The sequence below is a fragment of the Triticum aestivum genome, chromosome 2B (genome assembly GCF_018294505.1).
Source record: "Triticum aestivum cultivar Chinese Spring chromosome 2B, IWGSC CS RefSeq v2.1, whole genome shotgun sequence".
Lineage (NCBI taxonomy): Eukaryota > Viridiplantae > Streptophyta > Magnoliopsida > Poales > Poaceae > Triticum > Triticum aestivum.
Genome location: NC_057798.1, coordinates 159,751,475 through 159,769,542, shown reverse-complemented (window position 1 = coordinate 159,769,542; position 18,068 = coordinate 159,751,475).

The following is an 18,068-nucleotide window of genomic DNA, read 5'->3' as shown; positions in this document are numbered from 1 at the left end:
CGCGAGGGTCTTGAGCTTGTGTTGATGAAGATGGGTCGTACTGGGCCACTCCTTGAGCCACGCCGCAGGCCGCAGGCAGGCAAGTCTGGGTACCCCCATTCCCAGAACGCCGATAGTAGCCCCCGGGCCCAAGGCGCGCCCGGACTTGGCTTAGCAGAGAAGCGAAGGGGCAAGTGTGAAGCGCCGCGGGTCCCAACAGCCTGCGGCCTTGGGCGCCGCGTGGCAGTTGATTGGATGTGGCCGTCCCTGCTTCCCCATGATGCCTCGGCAACTGCACGACTTGACAAGTCCCTGCATGCAAAATGGGTCATGATTACCTGTGATCGTGGAGGCCGGCGGTTGGCCTCCCCCGGCTATATGTACGGAACGGCACGGGCCCTTCCATCCCATCCCTTCCTGCTACTCCCCTTCTTCTTCTTGGCCGCTCGTCGTCCCCATGGCCCCGCCGAAGAGGTTCTCGACCGCGGAGAAAGGAAAGGCTCGCCAGGAAGGGCATGGCTCCCCTCCGGCCAAGCGTGGCCGGGGCCGCTCTCACAAGCACCCTACGGCCCCCGCTGCGGCTTCCCGTGGTCGTGGAAGCAGTCCTCTGTGCGGCGGTGGGCACCCGGCTGCCGACAAGAGGTACGTTGCAGTTGTGCGACCCCCCAGGCCACGTTCCCACTCGGCGGAGGTGCTGCCGGAGTTCGTCGTGTGGTCGGCGGACCCGACCGGCACCTGGCTCTAGCTCCCCTGCTTCTTTGTAGGTGAACTTCCGGTTGGTGCCCCGGGTGGCCTTTGGCTTCAGGTGGATGGTTTCTGCAGCAGGGCCTCCTGGGCTACTCTGGAGGTCTCCGCCACCGGGGAGGCGGCCCTGACCCGCGGCTGGCAAACGTTTGCCCACGCGCGCAGCCTGAGCCGACGGTGCACTCTACAATTCAAGTTCGACGGCGACGCCACCCTCTACGTGAGGGTGTTCGGGGAAGACGGCCGCCGCGCTGGATGCTGCCTCGAAGACAATGACCGCGGTCGTGCGCCCAGCCCCGGCGTTGATCGGGATGAAGGTGGGGGGAGGCGCGCGGGCAGCGGTGCCCGAGGCCTACCATGCTTTGGTGACTCCCGATTGGACGGCAACTCCTCCAATGGTGGTCGCGACCAGCCCCCTCGCCGTCACGCCCGCCTGGGAGAGGGCAGCGGGTCGGCCCGACACCGTGCCTCAGTGAAGCGGGAGACGGAATCCAGCTGAGCTCCGGAGGCAGTACGAGCCCTTGCCGAGGGCTGATGCCGGGCAAGTCGTGCCCATTTTGCTTTTCTTTCTTCCCTGCGCAAAAAGAAGCTAGTCTGGTGCCCCACGGGGGCGTGTTGAACTGTTGATGTTTCATTAGCGCGCTGTCTCTACTGTTTCTGCACTATGTTTTTGTTCCGCGTGTTTATGTGTGGAAATTACTTAGCTTGGGGGGAAGCTCATCGCGGTCCTCGCCTCCTGAGGCTAGGGCCTCATCATGTGCCTTGTGTCCTGCAGGGGTTAGTCAGTAGGGGTAGTCTCCAGCCTTGGTAGCGGGGACGACCAACCCAAGTCCCGTGATCGTGTCGCGATGCCCATGGGGCACGGACTGGGAGGGGTGCTCCCGCAGCAGACTCGAATAGGGAAGTTCCAAATAACCGGGGCAGAAAACACTCGCGAGGGTGCCCATGTTCCTCCCTCGTGAGACTTTGTGCGAGAGAAAATGAAATGAACAAGTGAAATGGACGAAGGGTCGCGAGCTAGAAATGGTAACAGCTACTTCAAATAGAAACAAACAAACCAACTGCGGAAAGCAAATGAAAGAAGCCGCGTCCGGCACCTAATCTAGTCTTCGACATCTTCTCACCAGCGCGGAGCTAAGTGCTGCCACTGGGCGTGGGCGGGAGCCCCCGAGGCCCGAGGGCGGCACTCTGGAGACTCCGGGGCGTGTACAGCCCCACTCATTATTACGTGTGAGTGTCACAGGCGGCGAGCTTCACAGGCATATGCCTTCTTCACAGGCACCGGGCCTTTTACCAAACGCAGCAACTTCACAGGCATTCGCCTTCTTCATAGGCACCGGGCCTTTTCCAAAACGCAGCAACTTCATAGGCATTCGCCTTCTTCACAAGCACCGGGCCTTTTCCAAAACGCAGCAACTTCACAGGCATTCGCCTTCTTCACAGGCACCGGGCCTTTTCCAAAACGCAGCAACTTCACAGGCATTCGCCTTCTTCACAGGCACCGGGCCTTTTTCAGGGGTAAAATCTTCGGAGATGTTGAATGTTCCACGCATTCTGGACAGGCACCCCCTCCTAGGTCTCCAAGCATGCGGAGCCGGGCCTGGAAACATGAACAACCTTGAATGGGCCCTCCCACATGGGAGAGAGCTTATGCAGACCCTCCTTGGAGAGAACCCGTCTGAGCACGAGGTCCCCTACCTCAAGAGTCCTGGGGCGGATGTTGCGGCAGTGGTAACGCCGCAGTGCTTGTTGGTACCTTGCTGCTCGTAGCGCGGCTTCTCGGCAACGCTCCTCCCCCAGCACGAGATCCGTCCCCCGCATGGCGTCCTGCTGCGCCTCGTCGAATGCCAGGACCCATGCGGAACGACGCCTAACCTCGTGAGGGAGAATGGCTTCAGCTCCATAAACCAGAAAGAATGGGGTCTCGCTAGTCGGCTTGGTTGCGGTCGTGCGGATGGACCACAGCACGGATTGGAGCTCGTCGTACCAGCCCCTGCCGCAGGCTTCCAGCTTCTTCTTGAAGGTTCTGGTTTTGAGGCCCCTCAGGACCTCCGTGTTGGCTCGCTCAGCCTGGCCGTTGCTCCAAGGGTGCGCCATCAAGGTGTAGCATATCTGCGTTCCAAGGTTAGCACAATATGATTTGAAGAGATCGCTGGTGAACTGCGAACCGTTGTCGGTGATAATGCGGTTAGGCACCCCAAATCGGCTCACGAGGCCCTTGATGAACTTGACTGCTGAGCCCGCGGGTATGGTGCGGACGGCTTCTACCTCGGCCCACTTGGTGAACTTGTCCACGGCGACGTAGAGGTAGTGGTAGCCCCATGGCGCCCGAGGGAATGGGCCCAGAATGTCTAGCCCCCAAACTGCGAATGGCCATGAGAGGGGTATGGTCTGTAGTCCCCCTGCCGGCTGGTGGATCTGCTTGGCGTGGAATTGGCAGGCCTCACAAGCCTTCACCAGCTCAACAGCGTCGTTGAGCACTGTGGTCCAGTCGAACCCGCTGCGAAATGCCTTGCCAACGAGGGTCCGCGAGGATGAGTGGTGCCCACAGTCTCCGCCGTGTATGTTTGCCAACAGCTCTTTCCCTTGCTCTCTGGGGATGCAACACAAGGACACGTCGTTCGGCCGCCTTCGTTAGAGCTCCCCATCCTTGATGTTGTAGGTCGTGGCCTGCCGTGCCACGCGCTCCGCGTCCTCCTCCTTCTCCGGCAGAGTCCCTTGCGTCAAGTAGACCTTGAATTCTGCCATCCAGCATTCTTCCTGAGGCTCCAACGCCAGAAGCAGGCATGCCCCCGAGGCCGGGCCGCAGGCCGGGGCTCCTGAGGCAGGTGGTTGAGGGAGTTCCTCCCTAGGTTGCGTTGTGCTTGATAACGTCGGCGTCGCCGAGGATTTGAAGAGTCGCTCCTTGAAGACGCCAGGCTCCTGAGGTAGCCGCCTGGATACTCTCTTGGTGATGTCGTCAACCCCTTGATTGGTACCGCGAGACACATGCTGCAACTCCAGCCCCCAAAATTGTTTCTCCATCTTGCGGACCTCAGCGAGGTACGCTTCCATGTGCTCATCCTTCGGCTTGTACACTTTGTTGGAGAAGTTGACGAGGAGTTGCGAGTCACCCTTGATGGTGATTCGTTTTACTCCCAAGGTGATGGCTGCCCTCAAGCCCGCTATCAGGCCCTCATATTCTGCTATGTTGTTGGTGACCTTCTCCCCATGCTGGAAACAGAGCTGCACAGCATAGTAAAGCTTGTCCTGAGTGGGGGATATGAGCACTGCACCAGCCCCTGCACCCTGCCGCGCGAATGCTCCGTCGAAGTGCATCACCCGACCATCCGGCGCTTCACTCCCCGGGGAGAGTGACCGGTCCTCGCCCAGTTTGAGCTCTGGCGCCTCTGTCCATTCCGCCATGAAATCTGCGAGCGCAGCCCCCTTAATGACCCTGGTAGTGCTGCATTCTAGCTGGAATGCTTGCAGTTCAATGTTCCATTCGGCAACCCTCCCCGCTGAATTGGGGCTCCTGAGCACCCTTTCCAGGGGATAGGCTGAGACGACCTTCATGGGATGGCCCTGAAAGTAGTGCCGTAGCTTGCATGAGGCTACCAACAGTGTGAGGAGGAGCTTCTGAGGCATTGGGTACCGTGCCCTTGCGTCCCGCAGCACCGTACTGATGAAGTACACCGGATGCTCGACGAGATCGAGGGTGCTGGGGCGGCCCTCAGTCCTTGGTCGCCTGAAGGAGCCTCCTTTGCTCCTGGTGCACTCTCTTGGCGAGGCTGATCTTTCTCTGCTGCGGTCGTGGCCTCTGCGAGGCCTTTTGGGCCCTGTTCTGCCTCGGTCAGGAGTGTGACGGCGGCCGAGGCCTGACGCTCCTTTCGGACTGCTACCAGGGCTGCGCTGGCGGAATAAGGGGTGGTTGCAAGGTAGAGCACCAGGGGCTCTCGAGGGCGAGGGGCCACCATCACCGGGGGCTGGTAAGGTACCCCTTGAGGTCTTGGAATGCTTTGTCGGCCTGTTCAGTCCATTCGAAGGGGCCTTTCCTCTTCATCAGCTTGAAGAAAGGCAGCGCCCGCTCTCCCAGCTTGGAGATGAAATGCCCTAAAGCGATTACGCGCCCAGTGAGCTTTTGCATTTCCCTAAGGGTCTTTGGCGGGCTCATGTCCTCGACTGCCTTGACCTTCTCTGGGTTAGCCTCAATGCCTCTGTGTGATACGAGGAAGCCTAGGAGCTTGCCCGAGGGGACTTCAAACACACACTTCTCCGGGTTGAGCCGTAGGTCCACTTCGTTGAGGCTCGTGAAGGTTTCTTCCAGGTCCTGTATCAGGGTCTTCGCCTCCCGAGACTTCACCACAATGTCATCAACATAAGCTTCAGCGTTCCTCCCAAGCTGTCGCCCCAGAGCGATGTGCATCAACCGCTGGAAGGTTACGCCTGCATTGCGCAACCCGAATGGCATGCAGGTGTAGCAGTATACTCCACATGGGGTTAGGAAGGCCATCTTCTCCATGTCCTCCATCGCCATTTTGATCTAATGATAGCCCGAGAAGGCATCCAAGAAGCACAGTAGGTCACACTCGGCGGTGGAGTCAATGATCTGGTCGATGCGAGGAAGCGGGAATGGATCCTGCGGGCAGGCTTTGTTGAGGTTGGTGAAGTCAACACACATGCGTTCCTTTCCCCCCTTCTTTGGCACGACGACAGGGTTGGCCAGCCAATCTAGGTAGCGAACCTCGTGAATGACCCCTGCTGCTTCTAACTTGCGGGTCTCTTGGACGATGAAGGCCTGCTTCTCTGTGGACTGCCGTCGTGCCTTCTGCTTCACAGGGCGCATGTTGGGACACACGTTGAGATGGTGCTGAATTACATCCCTCAAGACTCCCGCTAGCTGATTAGGCTCCCATGCAAACACCTTCCTGTTCGCGCGCAGGAAACTGACCAGGGCCTTCTCTTGCTGAGGCTCGAGGTTGGTGCCAATCGTGAAGGTAGCACCGGTGGGCTCACACTCGTCGACTGGTACCTACTTGGTTTCCGCCTTGTCTTGGCTGAACAGATGTTTCTTCTTGGCCGGCGCAGCCCTTTCGGGCTCGGGGGCGGCTGAGCCGATGGGCTGCGCCACCGCCACAGTCTTGAAGGCAAGCTTGAGCGCTTGCAACGCATCCCCGGTGTCTCCGGACACGGTAAGGACGCCGTTGCTCCCGGGCATCTTCATGAGGTTGTACGCTGGGTGAGTTGCGGCCATGAATCGGGCTAGTGCCGGGTAGCCGAGGATGGCGTTGTATGGGAGGCCGATGGGGGCGATGTCGAAGTCGATTAGCTCCGTGCGGAAGTTGTCGTAGGTGCCGAAGGTCATCGGGAGGCGGATTTGTCCTAGGGAGCCGGTGGAACCACCTCCGACGCCCAAGAAGGGCCTGCTGGGCTGAAGCCGCTCCGGCGGTATGTGGAGGAGGCTGAAGGCTTCCACCGAGAGCACGCTGAGGCCAGCACCGCCGTCGATGAGGGTCCTGGTGACGGCCACCTGGCAGATGGTGGGGTGCACAACATTGGGAGCGCGCCCGAGCAGGCTGAGTTGGAGGGGTGATCATCCGAGCTGAAGGCCAGATCGGCCTTAGGCGCTGCCCAACCCGGAGGAGCCCATGCTGCACGGAGGCGGCGCCGATCTGGCGGACGAATGGCTTGATGTTGTGGCCTGAAGGTAGCGCCTACGAGCCACCTAGGAGAGCTGCGACGACCGGGGGCACCGGCGCAGCATACTGGGTGAGGAAGAGGCCGCGCAGCTCCTCCCAAGAGTCCACAAAAGCCGTTGGCAGGTGGAGCAGCCACATGCGCGGGATGCCGGTGAGGGCCATGGGAAATCAGTTAGCCATGACCCTGTCGTCACCCCCGGCCTTGAGGACGGCCTCCTCGTACGCCAACAGGAAAGCCAGCGGATCCGCCGTGTCGTTGTAGCGCGGTGGCATCTCCGGCTTGAACTTGTGCGGCCACTGCACCTGCCGCAAGGCGGGGACCAAGGCTCGGAGCCCCCTGGCCCCAGTGCTGGCGCTGGCAACCGGAGCGGGCGGCGCGTTGCCCATCATGAGGGTGAAGCGCGGTGTTGGTGGAGAGCGGGTCGGCGGAAGGGAAAGCTCCGGCGCACCCCTACCTGGCGCGCCAAATGTCGGATTTCGGGTTCTGGCGGACCCTCAAGGTTCGAACTCTGGGGTCCGTGCGGAGATCACACCTCCTACCTACTCACGTCTCGTCGCCTTGCAAGGGATCTAAACTACACGAAGAACAACACTAGGGACACGAGGTTTATACTAGTTCGGGCCACCATTGTGGTGTAATACCCTACTCTAGTTTGTGGTGTGGTGGATTGCCTCAGGGGCTAATGATGAACGATACAATGGAAGAACTGCCTCACGAGGGGAGGAGTTCTTGTGTTGGTGGTGCCTCTTGGGAAGGATTGAATCTGGATCCCTTTCTACTATGGTGGCTAGCCCTATTTATAGAGCGAGGCCCAGGTCCTCTTCCCAAATATTGAGCGGGAAGGGCGCCAACAATTCGCCATTTTGAAGGGGAACATCTAGTACACTTATCCTGACTAAAGTTGGTCCTCGCCTGCCAAAGACTCTGATGATGACGCTGGCTTGGGCTCCACGATGACCTCCATCCTGCCGTTTTGTTGGTCCTGGTCTTGTTGCACCGAAATGGTTGCCTTTGCTTGATACCCTTGCCTGCGCTTGCCCCCTTTGCACCAAAGAGGAAACAAGGACTCTGCACAGGCCGGCGCCCGCCTGGCGCCCGCCTGGCTTCGGTCATCATGGCTTGCGTCACGGGCACCTCGTGAGGTACCCCGCCTTGATCTCTCCGCCTCCTCGTGAGCCAGCCTGACGAGGCTGTGCCTAAGGAAGCTTCTTGTCGTCCACCCCACGAGGCTTGGCCCCTCGCGAGGGTCTTGAGCTTGTGTTGATGAAGATGGGCCGTACTGGGCCACTCCTTGAGCCACGCCACAGGCCGCAAGCAAGCAAGTCTGGGTACCCCCATTCCCAGAACACCGACAAAGAAGACCATGGCCAGAGTGATTGGCAGACATCTGTAGTCAGAGACTCAGATGAGGAGGAAGAAGAGCAAGATGCACCTCCTGCCAAAACTTAGAAGTTGATGGGGGGATGCCATCAAGTCAGGGGATGCTCCATCAAATCCCAAGACTGCCCCCAAGGCTGCTGCTGCTCAAGCTTCTAAGCATGTAGCACCCAAGAGATCAACTAGGAACATACCAGCTGCTGAGAAGAACAAGGCCCCGGTGCCTGAAGTGGAAGAAGAAGAAGCCCAAGTGCTTAGGAAATTGAAGCCCAAGATCCCTGATCATGATGACACACATCCTGTGGCTGAGAACATGAAGCTAAGGAAGGATGCAAGTCTCAGGCTATGGAGGCATACACACCCTATGGAGCCACAATAAGGTGGACTGTTGTTGACTGCGGGTTTCATACAAAGGAGCAGCAGGACTTCTATGAGACTGTGCTCCTGGACAAGAAGCCCATAGTCAGTGATATGAGATGGGTTGACTGGAAGTTCATTGACAGCAATGCTGATTATTTCCCAGGAGTTCATGAGAGTTTCAAATCAACATGAGTTGACACATTTGTTGGTCAGAAGTTTACTAAATGGAATGATGAGTTGATCATGCAGTTTTACTCAACAACACACTTTTACCCAGATGGTAAAATTGTTTGGATGACTGACGGTACAAGGTACCAATCTTGTGTTACTGAGTGAGCCCAGCTGATCAATGCCCCAGAAGAGCATGAGGATGACACAGATGTGTATGCCAAGCCCGGAAAAGGACATGACTCCATGGCACACATGTACAAGGAGATTCCTGATGCTGCCTTGGATACTCGCAAGTTTGGCTCAGTATACTATCTGTTGTCAGGGTTGCCAACAATCAACACTATTCTCAGGCACACATTGTTGCCCAAGTCTGGAGATGACATGATGATTAGAGGGCATTCAATAAATTTGCTGCATATGTTTGATGTGCCAGAGAAATTCAAGGTGATGTCCTTGATAATTGAGACTATCAAAAGGACTGGTACAGAACAAAAGAGATCATGTGGCTATGCTCCACACATTCAGATGCTCATCAACTCCAAGATGGGCAAAGTCATGTATCTTTTGGACAAGGAGCATCTTCCCCTGTTCCCTGAATTTCAAGACAATGTGGTTGTCATGGATCCGTCACATCCTAAATCAGTAGAGGCTCAGGAGAAGGAAGAAAAAGCAAAAGCAGATAAGGCAGCCAAGACACCAAGTGTTGAAGAGGCATCCCAGATATTTATGAAGTCCAAGCAAGATCAACTTGGTTATCTCATTCAGGCTACTTTGAGGATTGAGAAAGGATTGGCCACCCTGACTCAAAATCAAGAGAGTCTTGAGAGTATAATTGAAACAAAAATTCATGACTTAGATGTGAAGGTCACAGAAATTCAATCAACTGTGGAGAAGATTCAAGAAGAGCTTAAGACAGAGATGAGGGACCTACAACAGATGCTTTTCAGCAAGTCCCAAGGGGACCAAGGTCCATAGCTGTGCCAGTTGCTACTGATCCCAGACCTACAGCGTCAGCACCTGCAGCTACAACCTCAGTTGTTCCTCCAGTTGCAACTCCACCAGCTCCTCAGACCTCTTCGGATGCATTCATTGCATGACTCCTCTCCACGCCACCTTTGCACTCTAGAGCTCTCGGAGATCGTGCTTAGAGAGCTGCATAGCACTATGCATTTTCAAGATTTTTGGTAACTTGTTGCCAAAGGGGGAGAAAGTGTATAGATCATAGGCTTCGAGAGAGAGAGAGAGTGTGTGTGTGTGTGTTTGCTTCTTTTGCCTCTCTTGCTACTTTTTTTGCTTGCTTGTTTGGGTGATACATTATTTATGCTTGTGTGTGAGTTACTCCTATGATCATGTGTTTGATCATATCATACTTTAATTTTTGTGCTTGAATGATGACATTCTATCTCTCATATATGATCATTCATATCTTGCCTTGTTGGTGATGAGTGCATATTTCATAGTCTATCATTTTGAGCGCTCCACCAAGATGTATGTGACATGGAAGAGTAACCCATGATCCTAATCGATTGTGCATTTGCATTCAAAAGCAAATTTTAAATAATGCACAAATTTAGGGGAGCTCTTGCTTATCACATACTTCTCAAAGTATACTTCATTTATATTATCATTTGTCGAAGCTTTGATCTATATATTGTCATAAATTACCAAAAAGGGGGAGATTGAAAGTGCAACTAATCCTTGGGTGGTTTTGGTAATTCATAACAACATATAGCTCATTGAACTAATATCCATTCAAGCTTAATGCTTCAGAAAGTTCAGTGATTGGTATGGCATGGACTAGAGATGTGGACCCCTCAAAATGCTAAGGACGCATATTGGCAAAAGCTCAAGACTCTACATTTTCATTTTAGTGATCCAAGATCACATTGAGTCCATAGGAAAAGCCAATACTATTAAAAGGGGATGAGGTGTTGCTTAATGGCTTGCTTGCTCAAAATGCTTAGTGATATGCTCCAAAATCCCTCAACCACTTTCTCATTTCCACATATGTCCTAAACCTAAAGTCAAACTCGGCCCCATCGATTTGATCTATACGGCGCCACCGAGTTCACTTGACATAGCCATAGCTAGAAACCCTAATCAGTTCGATCTCACCGATAGGGATCTCGGTCTCACCGAGATGGGATAGCAAACTCTCTCTTTCCCTTTGTAATGTTTCGGTCTAACCGAGATGAGCGATCGGTCCCACCGAGTTGGAAATGCAAACTCTTTGTTTCCTTTTCGTAACATTTTGATCTCACTAAAATGAGCGATCGGTCCCACCGAGTTTTCCTCACCAAGTCTTTGTTTGCTTATTACTGAAATCGGTCTCACCGAGTTCATGTGACCGGTCTCAACGAGATGAGGTTTTGCCCCAACCCTAGCGCATCGGTCTCACCGAGTTGATATTGTCAGTCCCACCGAAAAGCCTAACGTTCACATTTTGAACCAGGTCGGTCTCACCGAGTTTCACTATACGGTCCCACCGAGTTTGGTAAATTGTGTGTAACGGTTAGATTTTGGGTGGAGGCTATATATAACCCTCCACCCCCTTCTCCATTTGAGAGAGAGCCATCAGAACGTGCCTACACTTCCACTATTCATTTTCTGAGAGAGAACCACCTACTCATGTGTTGAGACCAAGACATTCCAATCCAACCACAAGAATCTTGATCTCTGGCCTTCCCCAAGTTGCTTTCCACTCAAATCATCTTTCCACCATATCCAAATCTGTGAGAGGGAGCTGAGTGTTGGGGAGACTATCATTTGAAGCACAAGAGCAAGGAGTTCATCATCAACACACCATCTATTACCTTTTGGAGAGTGGTGTCTCCTAGATTGGTTAGGTGTCACTTGGGAGCCTCTGTCAAGATTGTGGAGTTGAACCATTACCAAGGAGTTTGTAAGGGCAAGGAGATCGCCTACTTCGTGAAGATCTACCCAAGTGAGGCAAGTCCTTCGTGGGTGATGGCCATGGTGGGATAGACAAGGTTGCTTCTTCATGGACCCTTCATGGGTGGAGCCCTCTGTGGACTCGTGCAACCGTTACCCTTCGTGGGTTGAAGGTCTCCATCAACGTGGATGTACGATAGCACCACCTATCAGAACCACGCCAAAAATTTCCGTGTCTACATTGCGTTTGCTCCCTCCAAACTCCTCCCCTTTACCTTCATATGCAATGATTTACATTCCGCTGCTATACTCTTGGAATTGCATGTGTAGGTTGATTGCTTGACTTGTGTTAAGTTGCTAAAACCTGCCAAGACTTAAAATTGGGAAAAGCCTAGATTTTTATTTGGTCTAGTAGTCTAGTCACCCCCCTCTAGACATACTTTCGATCCTACAGAAAACAATTTAGCATCTCTGGTACAGTCTATATTTTCATGAAATGGATCATAATAAAGCTGGTGGGTCCCAGCTGTCAGGGAGAGGTAACTTTTTTTCCATGTAACAAAGGAAACACTTCCCTGCATGCGAAGATGTAGCTGGTGGCTCAAACCTGTCAGGGGGGAATCATTAGTTTTCGCATAATAAGGAGGGACTTGCTCGCGTGTGGCCATGGGCCATGCGGGTCCCTACTGTCAGCCACTCCACGTTCATGCCGTTGACAAAGTTGACCACGCCGCACCGAGAGAACCAACGCAGTGGACGATGGCGAGGCCTGGGAAGGGAACGACCTCGAGCCCGTGGAGACACATCAGTGGATGCCCACGCAGAGGGGAGTACAAGGGTTCACTTGTTTGGCTGTGGTGTGAGGCTGTCGTCGCCGGAGAATAACAAGAGGTGTTGGTGAGTAGAGGAATGGCCTGAACGGCAATGGGAGTAGGGTGGGCCGGTGAGGCCTGTATGGCAGCATAGCCGGCCACGAGAGGCGGTAGCAGGCCGTACCGCCAACGGTGGTTTGGGCAGCTGAAGCATGAATATCCGAGATTGAAGAAGCACCACAGCCGTTAGATGGACATCCAACGGCCACTGCTAATAGAATTGTGGGTTGACTATAAGTTGACAAAGCCTTGCGTACACCTCAACTTAGTAGGCCCACAAGTGACCATCACATCTGTGGCAGAGAACATATAGCCCATTTGTGTTTTCTTATAATGTACAACCCATTTTTTAATTCTAATGGAATTTACTCAGCCCATTTACTGTTTGTTAAAATTACAGCCCATTTTCTAGCCAGGACTTTGTTAATAATTTCAGCCAACCGCTCAAAAAACATCAACAAAATTTCTAACATTTTGATGGGATCCGAAATATTTTTTAACCCGAAATTTAGAGTCATATTAAATATAGTTTCAAAATAAATTTGTATTAGGTAAAAATCCAATGAAATTTTGCACGCGCAACAAGTAATGAAATTCAAAAATGAACCTTTTTTAGAAGAATAAAAAAATGTACCTTTTAGGTGCGTCTTTTATATTTACAACCATTTTTTTTAATTACAGCCCATTTATTATTTCTTAAAGCCCATTTTCTTGGCAAGTCTAATGTCGCCCGGAGAATAACAAGTTGACCTTGGCTGGGCATTCCGCAAAAAAAGAATAGTTGGGCTAGCCATTTTAACATTTAAATATTAATATCTGGGCTGGATATTTGGTCGACATAAAATAATAGCCTTCGCCAGACGGGCACAACCCACCCAGTTGATACCCTGCTCCTCTGAACAACAACAAAAACATCGCTCAAGAAAAACTGTGCTCACACCTCAAAAACAAAAATACTGCTAGATCTGCTGGGTCCCAGTTGTCGGCCGCTCCTTGTGCAATTCTCTCGTTTATTGACTATATAGGTTGACGATGGTGTGGGACCGTGATGTCAGGAAACCAGGAGGAAGCAAAAAAATTATAGTTGTATATAATAAGGAGGAACTTGCGTACATACGGCTATGGCCCTGGTGGGTCCCTACTGTCATCCTTGCCAAGTGATCTCCTGATTCCTCATGTTCGTTGACCATGTTGACAATGCTCGGTGCCACGGTGAGCGCAACAACTCGAAGGACGACGGAGAGGGCATAGCGGGCCCTACGGATGGTCTGATACAGCACCCGCTGCTCATTCAGGAAGCCAGGATCATCGGACACCTATGAGCACCTTCGAGAGACTGAGCCGGCATGAAATGGTAAGGTCGCGCTTGGGAGCTCTGGATTGTTTCACACCTGTATTAAGATACAAGTGTAATTTACTCGTCACCAGAAACAACACGTAAAATACAGGCGTAATGAAACTGACGGCCCGAAGTCTGTAACAAAAACCGACGAGTTACGCGTGTGTAATTTGAGAAATCGATGTATATTTTACTAGTCGAAATCGACCAACCAAGCGCTTCACCCAATACCATCTTCTTTTATTTACAAGCGTTAGTTTTACAAGCAGTTTTGGTTGGAAAACGACGATCCAATCACGGCCTAAGATGATGAGTTGGTCGGAAGATCATATGGTTTCACCTCTAACCTACCCAAGTTGTCGTATAGGCTATGAATGAAACATAAGACGATGAACTTCTTAAGCATAGAAACAACAGAAGAGGATGATCTTCTTAACATGCAAATCACTGACATTAGATCAACATGCGAAATAATATGAAGCATTATTCCCAGGAGGCACGGTGAACAGCTCGTGATGCCGCATGCCATAGCATTTCAAGCTCAACTTTGCAATCAAACTCACAAGGCCTGGCATTACATAGACAACATTCAGAACAAACTCTTAAAATACCTTACACAAGTCAACATTCATGTGACTATGCATCTCAGCAGAGTAAATATTTACTTCTGAACTGAACAAAGGAATAGGAAAAAATGATTAACACTGCTCACAGCAAAGGGCGTCCCACTCAAAAATATCAAATGCATGTCTTCTGGCTAACATCAATGAGCAAAATTTCACAAGGTTTTCCAATTCCAATATATTAAACTAATGTCTTCTTGCTAACATCAATGATTAAACTTTGACAAGATTTTCCCATTCAAAATATATAATGCCTATGATTGTGGAACGGGCAGGGTTTGTCATCAGTTTTCACATTGAAATGGCACATGGAGCCGGATTAACCAGCGTATCTTTTTGTGCAGTTCAACTAAAACAAACAATGTCTTGTGTAGCATGGTGGACTTCATATTTGTATGTTGCAAGGCGTTGAACACATTGGCAGCTCCATTCAAGTAGATAGTCTGATGGCTCAAGGTGACGATGAATGATTAGAGAACCATTCGATGTATTGTGCATGATGAAGTATTACGGAGGGCACAAACCATCTGAACATTTTGTGCAGTACCACTAAAATCAAGCTGAGCATCCCTGTCTGCATAAATACAAAAAAACATGATGAATATAATAGTGGTACTAGTTGACTAAACATACGCTTACAACTATAATCATATTCATTATCTTAATAGGAAAAGATAGCAATACAATAGTTTGAACTAAACATTTAATCAAAACAATACAACAATATAAGTTGCACAACATAACAAAGCACAATCATGTGGATGAAGGCCGATACTAACCTCGTTTGTTACAGCTGCGTCAACAACTGACTTGGTCATACTTTTCCTTGTGGAGTGAATTTTGCACTCCACATGTTGTTGAGTTGCCTATGCTCTCTGCAGACTAGTCATGTCACTAGCGTCTACTAATACTCTGTAAAGCTTCTCGATCATTCCTTGTGCAATGTAGCGCAAACAGTGATTGCTTCTTTCTGCAAAGTGGAAAGACCAACTAGTCCCAATAATGCAACAGTTTGCCTTAAACACATTCGCTCCTTTTGTGCAGATCAACTAAAATCAAAGTCGAAATAGAACTGAGCAGAAGTTTTGATATCCCTGTGTGCAATAATAGGTATAAGGGAAACAATTACTGAGAAATAACGGTTGATGACTTATACTCCCAGAAGAAAAAAAAACATCTACCTTATCTTAATGGGAAACAAAGTAGGAGAGTAGCAATTCTCAAACAGTGTGATTCATTCATATTAACTAAGAGATTATCTTAAAAATGCCTTGTTTCAACATGAATAAAAGCAACAAAGCAGAAAAGTACCATTCCTAAAACAATGCTACCGATTCATATTAACAGAGACATTATCTTAACAATACCTTGGTTAAACATGTAGAAAGAACTACAAAGCAGGATAGTGCCATTTGTAAAACACTATAACTAATATATAATAATAGAGACATTATCTCAACAATACATTTCTTAAACATGTACTCCGACCGATCCCTAACAGAAATGGTACTCCCGCCGATCCCTAACAAGTGTTGCAGTTTTGAACTAAGATTCAGTAGTTAATTCTGAGAGTGGCATTGCTTAATTTTACCAGTGGCATTAGATTAACAAAAGGCATAAACAGTTCCAGGGAGAGTGGGCACAACAACACCATGTGCTTCCATCTAGTTATAAAGGGGATGATGCAGAGTTTGTTGTAACAAAGCAACAAGCATCATGTCTGGGTCGGTGCCATTTTTGTTCACTTAATGGGAAAAGACATCAATTCAATAGCTTCAATTGAACAATTATTTAAAATAGTACCAATACAAGTAGCACAGCATCTCAAAGCACACTGCACGATCATGTGGATGAAGGCAGGTACTGACCTTTCATGACGCAATCAAGATCACCTACGAATCTGCCAACACGAATAGGAAATCCAATCTCGTTTTGTGTAGTTCAACTAAATCAAGCAAAGTCGCCAGTGTGACATTTAAGTTTGCTATAGCAACAAGTTGAATAGATATCCCTGTTTTAACAGAGGCAAAAAAGGAAATAATTACCGGCCAATAAAGGAGGATGAAATATATAGTGACAAAAAGAAGCATCTATTATCTTGATGGAAAACAAAGTAGGACAATAGCATTTCTAAAATGGTTGCATTGATTCATATTAACAGACATTCTCTTAAAACAACATTCGTTAAAAATGTAATTTACTTTCAACACTGGCATTTCTTCAATTTTCCAGCGGCATTATTAGATTAACAACAGCAAAATAGTTGTATGTGACATGGGAAATGGGACATGCCAGCACCATGTGTGCCCACACGTATAAATGGGTGATGCAGAGTATGTTGCCAAGCAACATATCTGCGTTGGTCCCATATTTGTTCTCTTTGAACCTTTTTCCTATGTGAGGGCAGCAAATCTAGTCTTGCACAAACTACCCGACCCCCCAGTTTCTTTCCTTTTTCAACAAAGAGATCGGTTCCTTACAGATGTGTGTACTGGGTTACCCCCCTTTTCCCTTTTTGACCAACAAAGCGGCTGGATAGCCAGTCTATACTACTTTCCCTCCCTCCTTTCCTCATTGAACCACGCCCTAGATTCATGCTCCAGTCCACCCCACCCTTGTTTACTCTTTGAACCAAGACCTAGATTCGACTACAGAATCGAAAAAGATCTGCATGCAGCTAGAGCAATGACGGTTTCAAAGAAAGTTATACCTTAGGGTCATCGAGATGTGGCTAGGTGTGCGGCGGGAGGCTGGATCTGCCCACACTACATATGGCAACGAGGATGAAGGGGTCAGTGGCCCTCCCGCATGGGCGCTGGGTGAAAGAGAACAGCGCAGCTGACAGTGGATTGCCTCCCTCGCCAAAGGTGACAGAGTGAACGATGCACCTCCTCCGCTTCCCGGTGCGACGGGATCCGGACGGCTCCTTCACCAGCTGTGAGGGGGGAGAGGTGGACAGAGGCCAATGCAGTCTTGTTTAGATCCGGTGAAGAGGGTGATAGATTGTGAATATAGCAAACCCTAGCAAAGGAATGTTGAGCCTCCAGCGTGTATATATATATATATATATATATATATATATATATATATATATATATATATATATGTAGTGCGGCGAGAGTGTGGAGAGTGCAAACCCTAGCGAACAAGCACTGAGGCTCCAGCTTATATAGTACTCATGTATACTACTAATATATAGTGGAGTGGTTTTCTTTTTCTCTCCATAACAATCATTTTAAATTTTGTAAGTACGAAAAAAAACTCTTTATCAGCATACCAGTGAAAAAAACTACTTACGATCAACTAACAATCTACATGTCCTGGTCGCACTTCCTGTCCTTCACGTGTTGTACACTACCCTCTGTTAAGTAAACAACCACACACGCATTAAATTATCGGAAAGGTGTGAGAGTGTGTACAAATAAAGAATTTAAATTTTAATTATCAGAAAGGTTTAGAGTATGTACAGTTTGCCCGAGTATGTACAGTTTGCCCTCTCTCGATAATTGTGGTTTATTGTGTTCAGCCTAAACTTGGTCAAACTTTACAAAGTTTGACTTCAGTCCAATCTAATATGCAGAGTAAATAAAATCGGAGGCTACTACGTCCATCCGGGTTTTTAGTCCACACCATAGTTTTAATCAAAGTCTGACCACATATTTAGTTAATAGCTAGACAAATAAAATTACAGGGGAGCTGAAGACAAAGTTGTGAGAAGGCTTATAAATCAATATAAAACTTATGCTCTTAGTACCAACATCGATGCTTCTTCGAGGAAACATTTGGTTCATAGCCAATTGTGTGATAAAATTGTACCAACGTGAAAGACGATTGCGTCTCCAATGCAACCATGGTGAACTTATGAAGGATATCATCTTTGTGGGTAACAAGCAAAGAGCACTGATGGAAGACAACTTATTTTTCTTCAAAAATCGATCAGCTTCACTAGCCGATGCAACCATGAGACGCAACCATGAACATCGATAGGTCATCGTGGTGATGCATCAACCATTTGGCATCAAGTTTGGGTGA